This window comes from Nyctibius grandis, chromosome 17 (genome assembly GCF_013368605.1).
Source record: "Nyctibius grandis isolate bNycGra1 chromosome 17, bNycGra1.pri, whole genome shotgun sequence".
NCBI classification, from domain to species: Eukaryota; Metazoa; Chordata; class Aves; order Nyctibiiformes; family Nyctibiidae; genus Nyctibius; species Nyctibius grandis.
In genome coordinates, this window is record NC_090674.1 from 9,908,804 (window position 1) to 9,925,429 (window position 16,626).

Here is a 16,626-nt window from a genome sequence, read left to right on the forward strand (position 1 = left end):
AAGTTTTAAAGGATGATGACGACAAGGAAAAAAAAAACAGGGAAAAAAACAAAAAAAACAGCTAATATATTGTGTTTGGGCTAGTTTGCTTTTGTTTTTAATTGTTCCTTTTTTTTTCGGAGAATGAAATACAATTGTGTATATTTTCATATAAGAAGTATGCACTGATAACGTTTCCAAAATGCTCTATTCCTTTCTAAAAGTGTGGTTCCTTAACCAAAGTCTTGTTTTTTTCTCATCCTTTACCCTTCTCGCAATCTCTTACGGATCCCCCTCGACCTCGCGCACGCCGGGGGCTCGCCGCCGTGGGCAGCACCCAGAGGTAAGCCGGGGTGATTGGCACCCCGGGTCCGGCTGCTGGGGCGATGCGAACCACCCCCCACCCCACCCCGACCTCCGCTGGCATCACCCCCTGCGCCCGCTGCGGGATCTCTCCGGTCCCCGTGGGGGGAATGTGGGTACCCGGCGATGGGGAGGTGGGTACCCGGCGATGGGAGGTGGGTACCCAGCGATGGGGAGGTGGGTACCCAGCGATGGGAGGTGGGTACCTGGTGATGGGGAGGTGGGAACCCAGCGCCAGGGTGGCTGCTTTTGGGGGGGTGTAGGGATGCGGGTGTGATGCTGGTGTGACCCCTCGCCCAGTACTGGGAAGGCTGGACTTTCCCAGGATGGTTTTTGGGGTGTTTTGGGGTGTTTGTGCCAGCGGCGGTGGGATGTGCAGTGGCCCTCGGTGGGATGATGCTGGGGCGAGCGGCGTTCCGGGGGGTAAATGAAGAATAAAGGGTATGTCTGCGTGCCAGGGGGGTGAGCGAGGTCTTGGTGGGGGTTTTGCCCCTGGCTGGTGCGGTGAGGAGGAGGATGGAAGGAGGTGATGGGGTCTGGCGCGGGTGATGCCACAGCTGGCAGCTGTAGCAGCAGGATGGGGTGGGAAATCACCTGCCCACCCCAGGAGGAGATTTAGGGATGGAGCAGGACCCTAAATGACACCTCGAACCTCAAATATCGAGGTGGGCTCGTGGGTGCGTCAGGCGGGCGTTGAGGATGGTGATGGATGGATGGGGACGGTCGCACCCGCGCCGGGGGGGCTGCGGAGGTGGTCAGCAGGCACCGGGTTGGGTGACCCCAACGCTAACGGGGTGGTTTTGGGGGATGGCGAAGAGCGCGGCTTGGATGAAGGCTGCTGGGGTGGGGGGTCCGGCGGTGGGTTGTGGTCGTGGCAGGGAGACCCTCGAGGAGGGGGTTTGTCGCCGGCGCGTGTACGGAGCCGCTGCGGGGTTGGGGGGCTGCGGGAGGTGGTAAAACCAGAGCTGGTCACGCGTGGTCCCGTGGGGGAAAGCGGGGCGAGGAGAAAGAAAAAGTTCCTTTTTCTCCCCCTCTTTTCCACTTTCCTCTTCCCCCCGCCACAAAAAATCTCAGCAAACCAGGGAAAAAGCAAATTTACAAAAAAAACCCCCACATTTTCCTTGAAAATTCCACCTCCGCTGCGGCTTTCTGGCAGGGGGGAGCAGGGCGAGCGTCCTGTGGCCGTGGGGAAGGGGCTTTGGGTTTTTTTCTATTTTTCTTTTGTTTTTCTTTTTTCTCCTTTTTTTTTCTTTTTTCTTTTTTCTTTTTTCTTTTTTCTTTTTTCTTTTTTCTTTTTTCTTTTTTTCTTTTTTCTTTTTTCTTTCTCTTTTTTCTTTGTGTTTTTTTCTATTTTTCTTTTGTTTTTCTTTTTTCTCCTTTTTTCTTTTTTCTTTTTTCTTTTTCTTTTTTCTTTTCCTTTTTTCATTCTCTCTTTTCTTTGTTTTTTCTATGTTTCTTTTTTCTCCTTTTTTCTCCTTTTTTCTCCTTTTTTCTCCTTTTTTCTCCTTTTTTCTCCTTTTTTCTCCTTTTTTCTCTTTTTCTTTTTCTTTCTCTTTTTCTTTTTCTTTCTCTTTTTCTTTCTCTTTCTCTTTCTCTTTCTCTTTCTCTTTCTCTTTCTCTTTCTCTTTCTCTTTTTCTTTTTCTTTTTCTTTCTCTTTTTCTTTCTCTTTCTCTTTCTCTTTCTCTTTCTCTTTCTCTTTTTTCTTTTTTCTTTTCCTTTTTTCCTCTCCCTTTTCCTTTTTTTCCTTTTTTTTCTTCTTTTTTTCAACAAAAACCCAACCAGACCCATAAACCGAGTATTATATTTTCACTACCTCCATCACCTTTCCCTGTCCGACGCCAGAAGCCATGCTTGGGCCATAAGGCGGCCTTTCCCCCTTTATTTTTCCCTTTTCTCCAGAGATTTTCTCTCCCCATCTTCCCTTCTCCCCACTCCTCCTCCTCTCTGCTCTTTCACTCGTAGTATTTTACCTGCCTACTGTAACTGTAAATAGCGAGTTTCACTATGTTAGCGATGGTAACAGTACAGAAAACTGTTTTTTTTGGGGTTTTTTTTTGGTTGTATTGATATGAAATGAGATTATATTTTTGTCAGAGTATATTGTAATAATACTGACTTTGGACCTGGCCGAATTGTACAGCTCGTTCTTCTTTAACCCCCTCGGCTCTTCCCGTGCACCCCCCTCTCCCCATCCCTCCCTCCCAGTTTGCCCTATCCCAGACCCACACCCCATCACCCCACGTGCTTGGCGATGGCTCATCCCAGCTCCCCTCTCCCTCCAACGGGTGGAAAACCCTTTTATTTTCCAGTTGATTCCCCTTGAGTTCAGTTCTCCATGTCTTTTTTTGCAATATTCTTGCTTGAAGCCAGAAGAGGGTGGTGTGGCTCAGCCTGCGCCTCGCTGCATCTCCGGAGCAGGCTGGGATGATCTGAGGATTTTAGGACATCCCCAAGCGCGATGCTGTAGGGAGAGGCGATGCCAGGGTGGGCTGCTGCCCCCCCCCACCCTGCATTTACCACAGCGTGGGGTAACCAACAGCTTCGTGGTGGGGAAAATAAAGGGGATTTCTTCCCTTCAGCTGGGTTTGCAGAGGGGGATTTTCCTACCGGTGCCACTCGAGCCACCAAGACGTGGAGACCGGCGCGGTTCCTGGCTCTCCGGGCATGAACACACCGCAGGGAGACACGGAGCATCCTTGGACACCCACCGGCGTAGGATGGGTGCTGGGACATCCCTGCGGGCTCCCAGCATCTCCCTTCGGGCTCGAGGGGCCGGTCACCCAGCTCAGGCCATCACCCCCCCATCCCCAGGGCTCTCTCTGAGCAGTTTGCAGGCAAATAGGACGCTGAAGCGGGTGGGGACCACGGCGGCTGGGCCGCTGTCCCCCCTCTTTGGCAACCAGGTCCCCCCCGATGGCCTCGGGGTCAGGTTCTTACCCCATCCCCTTCGCTCCCCCCCAGCTCCCCGTAGCTCAGATAAAGCAGGTAGGTGGTAGCGTACTCTGGGGTGTCTGCAACGATCCGTGTAAAATAGCGTAAACCCTTTAAACGATGCACTAAAATAAAAAATATATATAAATAACCCCCTTCCTCAGCCCCTCTGTGTGATGGTGGTTGGATCTCCTGCACAGCTCAGCCCTCACTGGCAGCTCTCCTCTCCCCCCTCCTTCCCCAGGACGCTGCACAGGTAGAAAGAAAACAACGTGCACTTCCCTCGAGTAGTTTTATTTATTGTTTTGAGAAGCGATTTAAAAGGAGGAAAAAAAAATATATAAACTGTGTATCTATAAATATATATATATATTTTTAGCCTTTTTTTTTTTTCCCTGATGCTCCTCCACATGTGTGTGTGTGTGTGTGTGTGAGTCGAGGGACCCTGCGCCCGCGGGTGGCACATGGGGACAGTCGTGGGACGGTCCCCCTTGTCCTGCCACCGGGACGCGGGGACCGGGGTGTCCTCCGTAGCTCTTGGGGTGCGATGGGGCGAAAGCCGACGGCAGCGTTGGGAGGGGAGGGAGGATTTATGCCAAGAGCTCGTCAAGTTTTCACCAGAATCTTTCATTCCATCTTTCTCTTGAGTATTTGCACCCTCGGGGTTTGGTTTGGTCGAGCCCTGGGGACACCGTCACCCCCGTCCCTGTCCCCACTCCCATCCTGCACCCTTGACAATCAGTGGCTCCTTCCCAGGGACTGCAGCACGTGGTTGAGACGTCCGTTGCGGTTTTTTTTTTTCCAATATTCCTTTTTTTTTTGTGCTGTATGGTGATGTATATTCCACAATAAGATTAAAAAAAAAAAATAAAAAAATTATAATAATAATAATTACCATGAAAAATTCTTATGAGTTTTGTTTGGAAACTCTTTCACTATATTTGTTGTAAAGAGGTTTACTATTAAAAAGAAAAAAAAAATACACGTTTCTGATAATTTTCTGTGCCTCTGGCTCTTTCTTTCTCACCCTCCTCAGCCCCGGTGTTGCAGGGTGCAGTGGGGTGTCCCGCTGGGTCCCAGGTTCAAGCTCCTGCCAGAAGTCCCGTGAGGTGGGGATGGTCCCAGTGTCACCTGGGCTTAGTGACTGGGGGGTGACGCTGCTGTCCCAGTTCCCACTGGGCGCATCGACACGAGGTCACCTGGATGCAGGACCGTGACCTTGCCAGTGGGACCCATCTGGGGTAGCCCCAGGGGTGCTGGAGCAGGGGGTTACCCCACTTTCCTGCTCAGGTGTCCCCACTCTCCCATCCCTGTCCCATGTCCATGAGAGATCCAACCAGTCCGAGGACCAGTGGACGCCTCTTGCTTGGCAGAGAGCCCCCTCCCCACAAGCCCTGATGCAGGGTGGTGGTCGCCCACAGGGGAGATGGTGGTTCCCACCACAGAGTTTGTGGTTCCTCCCTTTAGGCCACGCATCCTTGCGCTGCTCACTTGCTTGGCCAGGATGGACACCCCCAAGACACCCCATGCTGTGGCTCCCACAGACCCTCACAGCCTCCTCACTGGTCAGGCACCACATTTCCTCCTCAAAGCTCTTCCAGGTGGCTGTGGGACCATCTCCTTAATCCCCTCATGAGCTTCACATGGGCTTGAAATTAGAAGAGGCCCTTCCTCCACCTGGAGATGGGTTTTCTGGTGGGCTTCCAGTGAGGACACCAGGTAAGTGTGACCATCTGAGGGCTGCCTTTGGTTTGGGGTCCCCATCGCACACCCCAGTTGGCTGCTGGGTGTCTTTGGGGTCAGGGGAGGTTGTGAGACTGGTGTCTGTAGGGAGGACAGCAGCACCCAGCTCCTCGGTGAGGGGAACTGGTGGGAGCTGGTGCAAGCAGCAGATTGGGGTGTGGGGCAGAGCCTGCACCCCATCGCACCCCCCCACTCGCTGCAGGGGGTCTCTGGTTTTAGGGTTGGGGTGATGGGGCTGGTGTGGGGCAGGATTTGGCCCCTATAGGGCATGTGCCCTGCTGCAGCCGGGCTGGATCGACGCTAATTTCAACTAAACCGGGTTAAGAGCTGCCTCCGAGCAAAAATCACCTTTCCACCCCAAAACTAATGGGGGGGGGGGGTCCCCTTTCTGCCTCACACATCCCCCCCCCCCCCCCCCCCCCCCCCCCCCGCAGCCCCCCGGGAGGGCTCCGACCCCGGCCCAGGCGGAGCCGGCGCTCGGGTCCTTTTAAGGCTCAAAATGCGAATTTATTGAGTTTATGAAGTTGTTCCGGATGCCGGAATGGGGAAGGGGGTGTCGGGGGGGGGGTGAGGGCTCTGCACGGTCGCGTTTCGCCGCGACGGCCACGAGGTGGCGGCAGAGCGCAGCGCGGGGCTGATTGACAGCTGTCAGTCACGGCGGCTGCGGTGGGATGGGCTCGGTGGGAAAAGACCTGGAAGATCATGGAATCCAACCCTTAACCCAGCGCTGCCAAGGCCACCACTAACCCATGGCCCTCAGCACCACATCTACACGGCTTTTAAATCCCCCCAGGGATGGGGACTCCACCACTGCCCTGGGCAGCCTGTGCCAGCGCTTGACAACCCTTTGGGGAAGAAATTGTCCCTGATCTCCAACCTAAACCTCCCCTGGGGCAACTTGAGGCCATAAGGTCTCCCCTCAGCCTCCTTTTCTCCAGGCTAAACACCCCCAGGTCCCTCAGCCGCTCCCCATCACACTTGTGCTCCAGACCCTTCCCCAGCCCCGTTGCCCTTCTCTGGACTCGCTCCAGCACCTCAAGGTCTTTCTTGTCGTGAGGGGCCCAAAACTGCACCCAGGATTCGAGGTGCGGCCTCACCAGTGCCGAGCACAGGGCGACAATCCCTGCCCTGGTCCTGCTGGCCACACTAGTGCTGACACAAGCCAGGATGCCAGACATGAATTTCCCCATTCCAGGGAGACGGTCTGAAGAGTAGGGTCAAAGCTGTCCACCCCAAGAGGCTTCTCGCAGGGCAGGAGGGTCCGGCTGCTGCTTTGCTACCGCCGTGTTCGGTCGGGGTTGAATGCAAGCAGCCGGCCCCAAAACTTCCAACAAAACAGCTTTGCTGGAAAACATTTTCATTCAATTTCATCAAATTCGCTTTTTTTACGGGACTTATTTCTAAGTTTCAGCAAAGGAGGAGGCTGGAAGCTGAAGTTTGGTTCCTCCCTGTGTAGTGGGTTAAAGCATCTTCCAGCTCCAGGTCTCAGTTTCCCCACGTAAGATAATCACTCCCTGCAGCCAGAAACTATTCTTTGTATGGTAAAAGAATAGTAAGAGAATGGTAAAAGAATAGTAAGAGAATGGTAAAAGAATAGTAAAAGAATAGTAAGAGAATAAAGCACAAGTTTATCTGTTATTTCTTAATTTTTGAGGTACAGTCTTAGCTCAGGAGAGGGAGCTGAGGGTCAGCAGTGTGAGATAAAAGAGGGCATTTAAATCCCTCCTTTGGCTGTATTTGATGTTCGAAGGATCTCTAGGACAGCACCTTTCCAGCAAGTCCATGAAAAGCTGCTACCCATGAAATTCCGTCCCTTTGGACTTGTGCACGCCCGTGTACCCAGCACACCCCCCCCAAACCCCATCAGCAAGCCCCCGCCTGCTCCTGACTGTTTATTTTACAGACCACCCCACTCAAACTTTGAAGTAGATTTAAACAACAGCAACAAAATTATACGCCCAGTATAAATCTTTAATCAGAACTTGTTTCCCCCCCCTCCTCAGAGCCTGCAACCGCTGCGTACAATCAGGACGCAAATCAAAAGAAAACGGAGTAAATTATTCATTGGGAATCTATTTCTGCTTTCCCTACGTGGGAGACTCGGCGGCCGAGTTCGGGGGCAAGCGGCTGCCTCGGGGCTATTAATATTCACTCCGATAAGTTGAGCCGTGGCCGCAGCGCCGAGGGATGGGTAAATTGACAATAACTTTGGCTTCTGCTTTGTGCAGCTCCCGGTTCTGCTGTCCCATCAGCACGTCCGTGAGGACCAAGGGGTTGGGGTGACCCACGGGTGGGAGCTCCGCCAGCGCGTGCTCCAGCCCCTCCGTGCGGGACGGCAGCGCTGGATGCCGGGACATCTCCCACGCACCCGCCCGTGGGACGATGCTCGCGTGGCTCCAGTCCACCCGCACCAAAAAGCATCTGCGGAGCTTTACACCCGGTGGGAATCGGTCCCCTGAGACACCCCGGCGTGTCTCACCGGTTATTCCACACCTCCCTCTCCCGAGCTCCTCAGCACCCACCTACACACACTATTTATAAACCAGCATTTCTAATACACAGCCGACACAAAGCCGCACCTGCCTGCGAAGCGTCGCGTCGGGGGGGGCTCGGCTGGTGTTGTGCCGTTAACGTGACACGGGGGCGTCGGAAGGATCTAAACATTGAGGCAGAGTTGCCAAAGCTGTTTGGAGAATAGCTCAGAGTGTGCTGTAGAAAGGGGGAATATTATTATTATTATTATTATTATTATTATTATTATTATTTTATTACTACTATTACTATTATTATTATTATTGCTATTACTACTATTATTCATGTCATCATCATCGGTATTACCAGTATCACGACTATTATCTGAGGAATGCTTGGGCCTATATATTGATAAATCTCTGACACGGCGCATTGTTCTCACTCATTAGTGGAAGTAAAAACCTTCTCCTTGGATTTATTTTTTTTTTTTTTAATTTTATCGCTCCATGGCACAACCTGTAAAAAAAATCCATTTTAAAAACGGCCCAAACAGGTCGAGACCTTTCTGTTAACAATCCTCCACCCCATCCTTGAAAAAAAAAATCTAAAGTAGTGAAGGATTTTGCAGAAAATAATGGATCATTTTCCCATTTACCCATGATTCAAGGATTAATAACTAATCCCATCAAAGGACATCTGCTTAGATTGTTCCTTGTCAGTGAAAGTAAATAGAGCCTTTTAGTCTTTAGACCTAAACTCCTCGGAGGTTATTATGCCCAGGGAACCTCCTACAAGCCGTTGCTTTCTCTTTCGCTCCTGCTGCGACTAACCCTGGAGGGAGAAAGCAAACTTTGCTAGTCCTGGGACATAAAGGTTATTTTCTACAATGGAGGAGACTTTTATGAGAGGCCGAGTAAGCTGAGACCCCCACCCTCCCCTAAGGCTCGGCTTTAGCAGGGGGCTGCGGCCCGCTGAGCCCTTGGGGTTGTGTTATCCTGGAAGATTTCCCCATTTTCAGGTCAGGGATGTTGCATCTTCATCCCCCCAAAGCTTCTCCCCTCTTGACGTGGTGCTTTGGATCAGCTCTTTTGGGGTTAAATGGGAAAAGGAGAAATTGTTGGGGGCTGGGGCCAAAAAAAAGATCGCTGGGGTTGGTAGAAAAGGTCGAGGTGGGTGTGGGGAGGGATGGATGGGGCTGGGGTCTCCAGCAGCACACGGGACCGGGGGAAACGGGTAAGGGGATGACACAGGTCTTGAGGGTAAAAGAGGTTAGAAATAATGAACTTTTTCTTTAATAATGGGCTGTCGTAGCAGGACTGGCTTTTTCATCGAAGCTGCTTTTTGGGGGACGGAGATTTTCCGAGGGGCTAAACCAAACTGTGAGCAAATGGCCCCAAATAAGAGGAGGTACTCTCTGGAAATACTAAAGAATGGACTTTCCCAGGGCAGAAAGACCCCCCGAAGCAGATATCCTCTGGGGTCACCCAGGGAGAGCCCGGCGAAGGTCACAAGCTCTGCTTTCCTCTCCTTGTGCTGGGGTGGAAATGAGCACCAGGCGCCCGTGCCAGGCGGTTGGAGGGATGCGTGTTGTAAGCATTGCAGAACATCTAAAATTAGACTTTTTCTTTTCCCCCCCCCTACAAGAACATGGCTGAGCGTCTCATCCACGAGCACCAGCTGTGGATTTCTTTTTTTGCTCTCCCTTTAGAAAGAAAAAAGCTTCCGCAGAGATACAGACAAAAAAGAAACGCCTCTCCCCCCCCCCCTCTCCTTGGCACGCACGAATTACAAGAAAAATTACAAATTGAGGGTTGTGGGTCCCAAATTCAGACCTTGCTCTGGGCTATTGAGGGAAATCTTTCAAAATCCTGATGGAAACCAGCCCCACGTGGGCCTTTTGCTGTGCTCGCCCGTCGGACCCGACCCCTCTGTGCTCTAGACTCGGCTCCGAGCTCCGGCGAAGGGAACAATTGGAGGCGAAGCCAGTGGGAGTTCAAAAGGAGCAATAGTGAATTAAACGATAGCAATTCCCCTTATTTTCTGCCGCTTAAAGGTGCACGCTGGGAATGTTTAAATATCCTTGTTATCCCCTTCAATACCAACCAACCTTTTTTTTTTTTTTAACGAGCGGGGCTGTAATCAGGCCGCGTTCGTGCCAGGCATCCCTTACGAACAAACGCCGTTCTCCAAAAGAGCTGTCCAGATCCCATCCAAAGCCCTTTGAAGCAGAAGAAAAGGCACCTGCTGGACTGAGAGCTTTGGGCAGCTGGGCGAGCCGGGGGTAGGTGCCGGGGAGACACTTTACCTCATTTTAGCAAGACAAAACAGAGCTCCCCACCAGTATGAGAATTATTTTTATATTTTTGTGGTTTTGATTTATTTTTTTGCTTGTTCTTTTTTACTACCAGTTTAGGGATGAGCTGAAAGTGAAGATAACATCCCATCTCAGGCCAGAGATGATCTGATATAAATGAATTTGCTTGTTTTCAGGCTCCCTCTGAAGCTCCCAGCTTACGCAGGCGCCTTTGAAGGCATCTAGCTGCACTTTGGCCTTTTCGGGGAACTATTAAAAATCTTCACCTGAGGTAGGAAATACTCGCAGGAGGAAAGCACAAGGCTTTCCAGCTCGGAGCTGACTCAGGGGAGAAGGGTTTGGCTCACTGTGGCTGCTCGAGGGTGTCTTGGTTGAGGATGGAGCGAAGGATGCGGGTACCCAGGGCGGAGGCTGCGGGCAGCAGCTGCTGGCACAACCCTACGGGCTTGGGGACGGCTCCAGAGCTTCAAAACGCATCTTTTGTTGCGATTTTTCTTTGTCTGAGGGGATGCTGAAGCGGTGGCACCACGCGGCCCAGGAGGCAGCAAAAATGCCCGGCGACCGCCGTGGCTTGCAGAAAACAGGGCACGCAGCGTTGGTGCCTTTCAGCATTGAGACAAAGACATTTATTTAGGAATCACCCAGCTCCAGGCCTCTCTCGCTCCCCAAATCTATAAGCCACTAACCTGCCCAGACACCCACACCCCAAATTTTGGTGTGATTGGGGCCGGGAGGAGGATTTCAAACAAAAACCTGTGTGTGAACCTCACACAGGATCAGCAACACTTTGAGAGGCAGCGGTGGGTGCGTGGCCGGGGTTTATAGACAATAAGCACACGCGGTTTGGCTGGAGTCACACGTGTTTGTGCACAGCTCAGCGCAAATACTTAAAAAGCCAAAAAAAAAAATCTTCTTTCAACCATATGTGGCGTTTCTTACAGAGCTCAAACATCTCCCGAGTGGAGCCTCTCTGAGCTGGCAGGCAAAAAAATGAGGGAATTGCCCTTAAAAATCCCACCAGGGAAGATCCAGGCTGTGCCAAGCCGGAGCCCTGAAGGCTCTGTGCACCCTACAAAGCCATGGGGGTGCTCGCTGGTGTCCAGCACCCATCAGTGAGCGAAGGGATCACCCAATTCTTTTCCCCACGCAGGGAAAAGCTGCGGGCAGAGCGTTTTGCGGTGGGTATTTTGCCCCTCCGCATGCACAGGGGCACGGAGAGCATCTCCCTGCGTGGAGGGAGCCTGGAGCTCCTTGGGTGGCTGGAGCCGGTGTGTGCAGCTGGGTGTGAACATCGCCACACGTGTGCCACACGCGTGGTGCACGCATCCTGCATGCGAGCACGCTTGTGGCATGCTTGCCATGAATAGGGGCACGAGGCACGCATGTAGGGCACACATGGACAGGGTGTGGGTACCCTCCAAGGGTTTCTGAGCAGTTTTGGGGGGGGGTGTTGGTGCATTAACCACCCCCTTTGCAGCAGGGGGGCAGCTCCCCGATGTGCGTGGCCTCTCCTGGGTCTGACCTGGGCTGGGGGCTGCGGGTGGGGAAGGGGCTGGGGGGCTGGGTGGGGGGACAGAGCCTGGACCCCACAGAGCTACAGCAAAGCCTCATCGAAATAAAATCTGGGGTGGGGGCTGCACACTGGCCCCCGGGTGGGGTGCCCGGGGTTGGGGGGGGGACACTTCATCCCCACCCTGGCATGGTGTGTGCCTTGTGCTCTGCAAACAGGTACGTTTCTGGGCAGAATTAGGGTTTTACTTGGGTTTGTGGGGGGTTTTTTTGCATTATCTCAACAAGTATTTTGTAATCGGGGCGGGGGGGAGGGGGCACAGCCGCGGCTCTTCCTCGGCCCCCAGGGGCTGGTGGCGGGGGTCCCCACAGGTCCCCTCCCCGCCTGCTTCCCCCTGGACACCGAAAATCCCGATTTTCCGAGGTGAAAAATCCTCCTGGATCATTTGAGATTAACCACCCCCACCCGCCGCAGCCCGGAATTTGCTTTCCATCATGAGGTTACTTAAAAAATAAGTTTAAAACGCCCTTTTTCCTTCAATAACGCCCCTTTAACTGCCCGTACGGCAAATGACTAACGCTATAAAAAAATAAATGTGAGATGAGACGAGTATAAAACTCCTGGGCTGTAGGCAAAGGCTGCGTGCCTTCGGATGGAGGAGCCAGCATTTCCTCAGCGATTCCAGAGGCAATGCCGAAAAAAACCTGGGATGAATTAATCTCTCTCTTCCCTCCAACCCCTCCTCTTTAAAGTTCAATATAAAAGAAAATAAAGCAGAACTTCGCCATCCAAAAAAAAATGAAGGTGTGGCAGGTCCAAGCCTCGTCTGAAAGCAAAAGTCGCCACTTTCTTTAATTGTTATTTTAAGATAAAGAGGGGGAAAAAAAAAATAATCCACTTTTTTAGCGTAATCTGGTGGGCGAAGCCGCCGTCCTCACTCGCGGGTAAAGTGATGCCAAAGCCTCTCGGGTCTGGAATGAGGATTTTTTGCAGGGAAAACTCTTCATCTCGTTGGTCGTCGGTAACTGCGAATTTACCAAGAGAAGGGGAACCGAAAGGGATTTTTTTATATATATATTTTTTTCCTTTCCAGTGTTTTCTGCATTTGGAAACTCACAGGAGGTTTGTAGAAACCAGCGACTTAATTCCCCCAAACAGAAATAATAACCAAATCAAAATATTAAATGCGACGGAACGAAGATGCTCAGGGTAAAGGAAGGTCCCTCAGTCTGTCGCCGTGCGGGTTATTTTCCAGTTCTGGCCATTCAGAGTAAATAAATGAATGAAAATATAATAAAATACTAAGAAATCCTGGTAGCTCAGGAATTAATGAGGGATGGGGCAGAGGAATGCAGAGAGCAGAGACCCGGACGGGGCTGGGAAAAGCGGCTCAGCTGCCGAGTTGTAAATGCAACCACTGAAAAGGGCTTTTCCCAATTTAAAAAAGGGAAAAAACAAAGAAAGAAAGAAGGAAAGAAACCCCTGCAATTACCTTTTTCCCCACGTCTGTTGCGGAATAACCCGGGCTCACGGGTAAAGCTCTGTGCTCCCCCCTCCTCCCCGGGGCTCCCCAGAGCCTTTGGGGCGGTTTTGCTCACTTTGAATATTTTTATATCTATTTTTTTTCTTACTGAAATCAATCCCCAAAACGTGCTCAGCGGAAGGAATCGATTCCTGGTTTTATTTCATTATTGTTATTTTGGGAGTTTGGGGAGAATGTTATTCATTGGGAAAATAAAAATAAAATCCAAAAGTAGGGAAGAAAATTTAGAGTCCGACTTGATATGGGAATTATTCTTCTTTAATAAACCGTGATTAGGGTTTGTGGAAGGAGGAAAACAAAGTCATTGCCCAACTAGAGGGAGGGGGAAAGCACAGAGTCGGGTATAACTTCATAAAATGCCACGGTGGGAGACGCTGCCGCTGTCCCCCTCCTCCTCCGAAGGACACCGCGGAGGAAATCCGCTCCCTGCCTTGCTCCTGCGGTGACATCCCCAGCTTTGATCAGCATTCAGTAAATGCCGGGGGGATTTTGCTCCTAATCTGTGCTTATTAAGCAAAAAAAAACCGGCGATGTTTATAAAATCGCAGGTAACTGTAAGGGAGCCCGCGATGGAGCGTGTGCGCCAGAAAAACGCCGGTTTATGGTGTTTTTTTTTTTTTAATAAAATGTAAAAAGTCAGTAGTTACCTTTCAAATATTCTCTGCAGCGTGTGGGCACGGCCGGGCCGGTCCCAGGACCGGGGTCCCCCCCAGCCCGGCCCGGGGCCGGTGCCTGGTACCCGGCGTTTCCCCTAATTAACGGGTTATTTCCCAGCGTCCAGCCCGCAGCAATGGCTGAGGACACAATCTCGGGTGGTTTTTTTTGGGGGGGAGGGCTCTTCGGAGAGCGGAGAAGCCCGGCTGGGCCGTGCTGTTCGCTGTGAGTTTTATTTGAAAGGGAAGAAATTTAATTTTCATTAAGGAGCAAATTCGCAGCGGCCGCGCGTGGCTGAGCCCCCCGAGCTCTTTGTGCACCCGCGGCCCCTCCGCCTTCCTTCCAAACCCCTCAAAACCCCCCAAATACCCTTTTTTTTCTCACCCTCCCGTTCCCCCCCCACACCTCACCCCAATTTCCAACCCCAAACCCCACCGCGGTTTTCTCGCACGGCTCAGAAACGCTCGCCGCATCTCAACCCTCCTCGCCTGCGGGGCTGCCGAGAGAGGTTGCCATATTTGCATATATGGTAATGAGCACCTAATTGCCAGGCTTGCTGTGCTTTGCTGATCGATTTCGAGGAGCAATCCGGAGGTTAAGGAAGCTTGGAAATAGCGCGGCTCCCCCCGCCCCCCTGCAGCCCCCCGCCGGACCCCCCTTGCCATGGAGCTGGCCCCGCATTTGCATCGCAACTTTTTTTCTTTTTCTTTTTTTTTTTTTTTTTAATATAACACGTATACTTTACGTATAGGCTACGTGGAGGCTCCTCGGCCGCTCCTATATATCCTTACGCCGGGTACAGCCCCCTTCTCCTCCGGCTCGGGGCTACGGCGAAGACCCGCGGGCTGCAGAGGTGGGGGGCGAGGTGAGCTGGGGCTGGGGGAGGCAGGAAGAGGTGGGCAGCACAGGGAGGGGTGGGCAGGCAGGTGAGGGCAGGGCAGGGAGGGGTGGGCAGGCAGGTGAAGGCAGGGCAGGGAGGGGTGGGCAGGCAGGCAGGCATGCAAGGGGAGCGAGGGATTGCAGGCAGGATAGGTGGGCAGGGAGGTGCAGGCAGGGAGGGCAGGGCTGGGTAGGCAGGTGAGGGCAAGGCAGGTAGGCAGGAATGCAAGGCAGTGGAGGGAGGGCAGGGAAGGCAGGTGAGCAGGGTAGGGAAGGCAGTGCAGGCAGGAGAGCGGTGCAGGCAGGTGGACAGGGCAGGGAGGGGAGGGCAGTGCAGGCAGGACAGGCAGTGCAGGCAGGACAGGCAGTGCAGGCAGTGCAGGCAGGTGAGCAGTGCAGGCAGGGCAGTGCAGGCAGTGCAGGCAGGTGAGCAGTGCAGGCAGGACAGGCAGTGCAGGCAGGTGAGCAGGACAGTGCAGGCAGGACAGGCAGTGCAGGCAGGGCAGTACAGGCAGGACAGGCAGTGCAGGCAGGTGAGCAGGGCAGTGCAGGCAGGACCCGCTGGCCTTACGGGCGCATCCCCCGCTACCAGCCGCCCCGAGGTGGGGTGAAGAAGTCGGGGATAACCCCAGGGCAAGAGGGGCGGCCGGGCTGGGAGACCCCCCCCCCCCCCCCCCCCCCGACAACCATCGCTCCCCCCCGCGCCCCGTGCTGGCTGCGGGCTGCCGGGGCGGGCCGGGGCGCGGAGCCCCCGCGGAGCCCCCGCGTACCGCGCTGGGCCGGCCCCGCAGCCGGACAAACAATGTGAGACTTGGCGGAACAAAAGCGGCGGGGCTTGGGTTGCTGAACACGTCTGAGGCCAGACGAGCCGCGCGATTTATTGGACTTGGTGAGAAAATCATAAGAAAAAAAAAAATAAGGGATGGGGGGGGGCTGGAGGGATTCGTCTCTCAAAGCGTCTTTATTTGGGGCTGGGGGCGGCAGCGGTGCGGGGCCGGGCTGGGGATACCCCGGGACCGGAGTGGGGGGGGGCAGCTCCTGCCGCCGGCCATACCCGGGGCTGGGGGCGTGGGTCCCGTTCGCCCCCGGGCCGGCTGCGGGCTCGGGTGTCCCGCTTGCCCCCCCCGCGGCACCCCTGCAGCTGAGCTGGGAAAGTTTGGGTATGGCCGGGCACGGCCCCCCCCCGACCCCCTCAGACTTTTCTGCCCCCCCCTCGGCGACCCCGGGCCGGGATTATCTGCCCCCTCCCTCCGCCTTTCCACGATCGCGGGGGTGACCCAGATCCACTCCGGGTGGGGGGTGCACTGCCTTCCCCCCCACCCGGGACAGAGTTTTGGGGTGCAGAGGTCCCCCCCCGCCGCTCTGGGCCGGGGGTGGGAGCGGGGGGTGCAAGGAGGGGCCTGTCCTGGTGTCCCCCCCGCCGCCCCCACGGGTGTCCGTGGGCTCCTTGTCGCCCTCCTTGCCCAGCAAAACTCCCACCCGTGGGCACGGAGCAGGCAGCGACGCTGCCCACGGGGCTTTGTGCTGTACCCGAGGGGATGCTCGCGGTGCGTGGGGAGCGGAGAGACCCCCGCGACCGTGGGGTGTGTGTGGGGGGGGTCCCCTAAACCCCCCCTCCTGTAAGCGGCTTCCCCGGGGGTGCTGAGAGGGGCCGAGGCGTGGGGACACGCACACGAGTGACCGTGGAAGTGGTGGGTCCGGGCCACCCCCCCCCGACCCATCCCGGCTGGGGTGGGGGATGCCCGGCTCCGCACCCCGTTATCAAATAAGATAAGGTTGGGGCTGAAAGCGAATTAAAACCGCGTTACAATAAACCCAGCGCGGAGGTTCCGCGCCTCCTCCTCCTCCTCCCTCCGGGCTGAGCGCGGCCGGGTGCGGAGCGGAGGAGCACAGAGGGAATTTCTCTTTCTCCCTCCCCACTTCGCAAACTTCTCGCTGCTTTGAATTCCTTTAATTTCTCCCCCCATCCCACCCAGGTCCGAGCTGCTCCGCTCAATGAAACGCCCCTGCCCGGGAACTGCTGCCGCCCCAAGGCTCCCCCCGCAGCAGGCCGGGAAGGTCACCGAAAATAAGTGATTTTATATTTTTTTTTCTTTTTTAGCAGCTATTCAGGACCAAATGTGAGCCTCAGGGTTGGGGGGGACTGACCATGCCCCGACCAAACCTGCTGCAGAGGGCCCGGGTGCTGCTGCCGGTGCAAAATCCCGCAGGGTTTTTTTTTCTGCCCAGCAAAACCT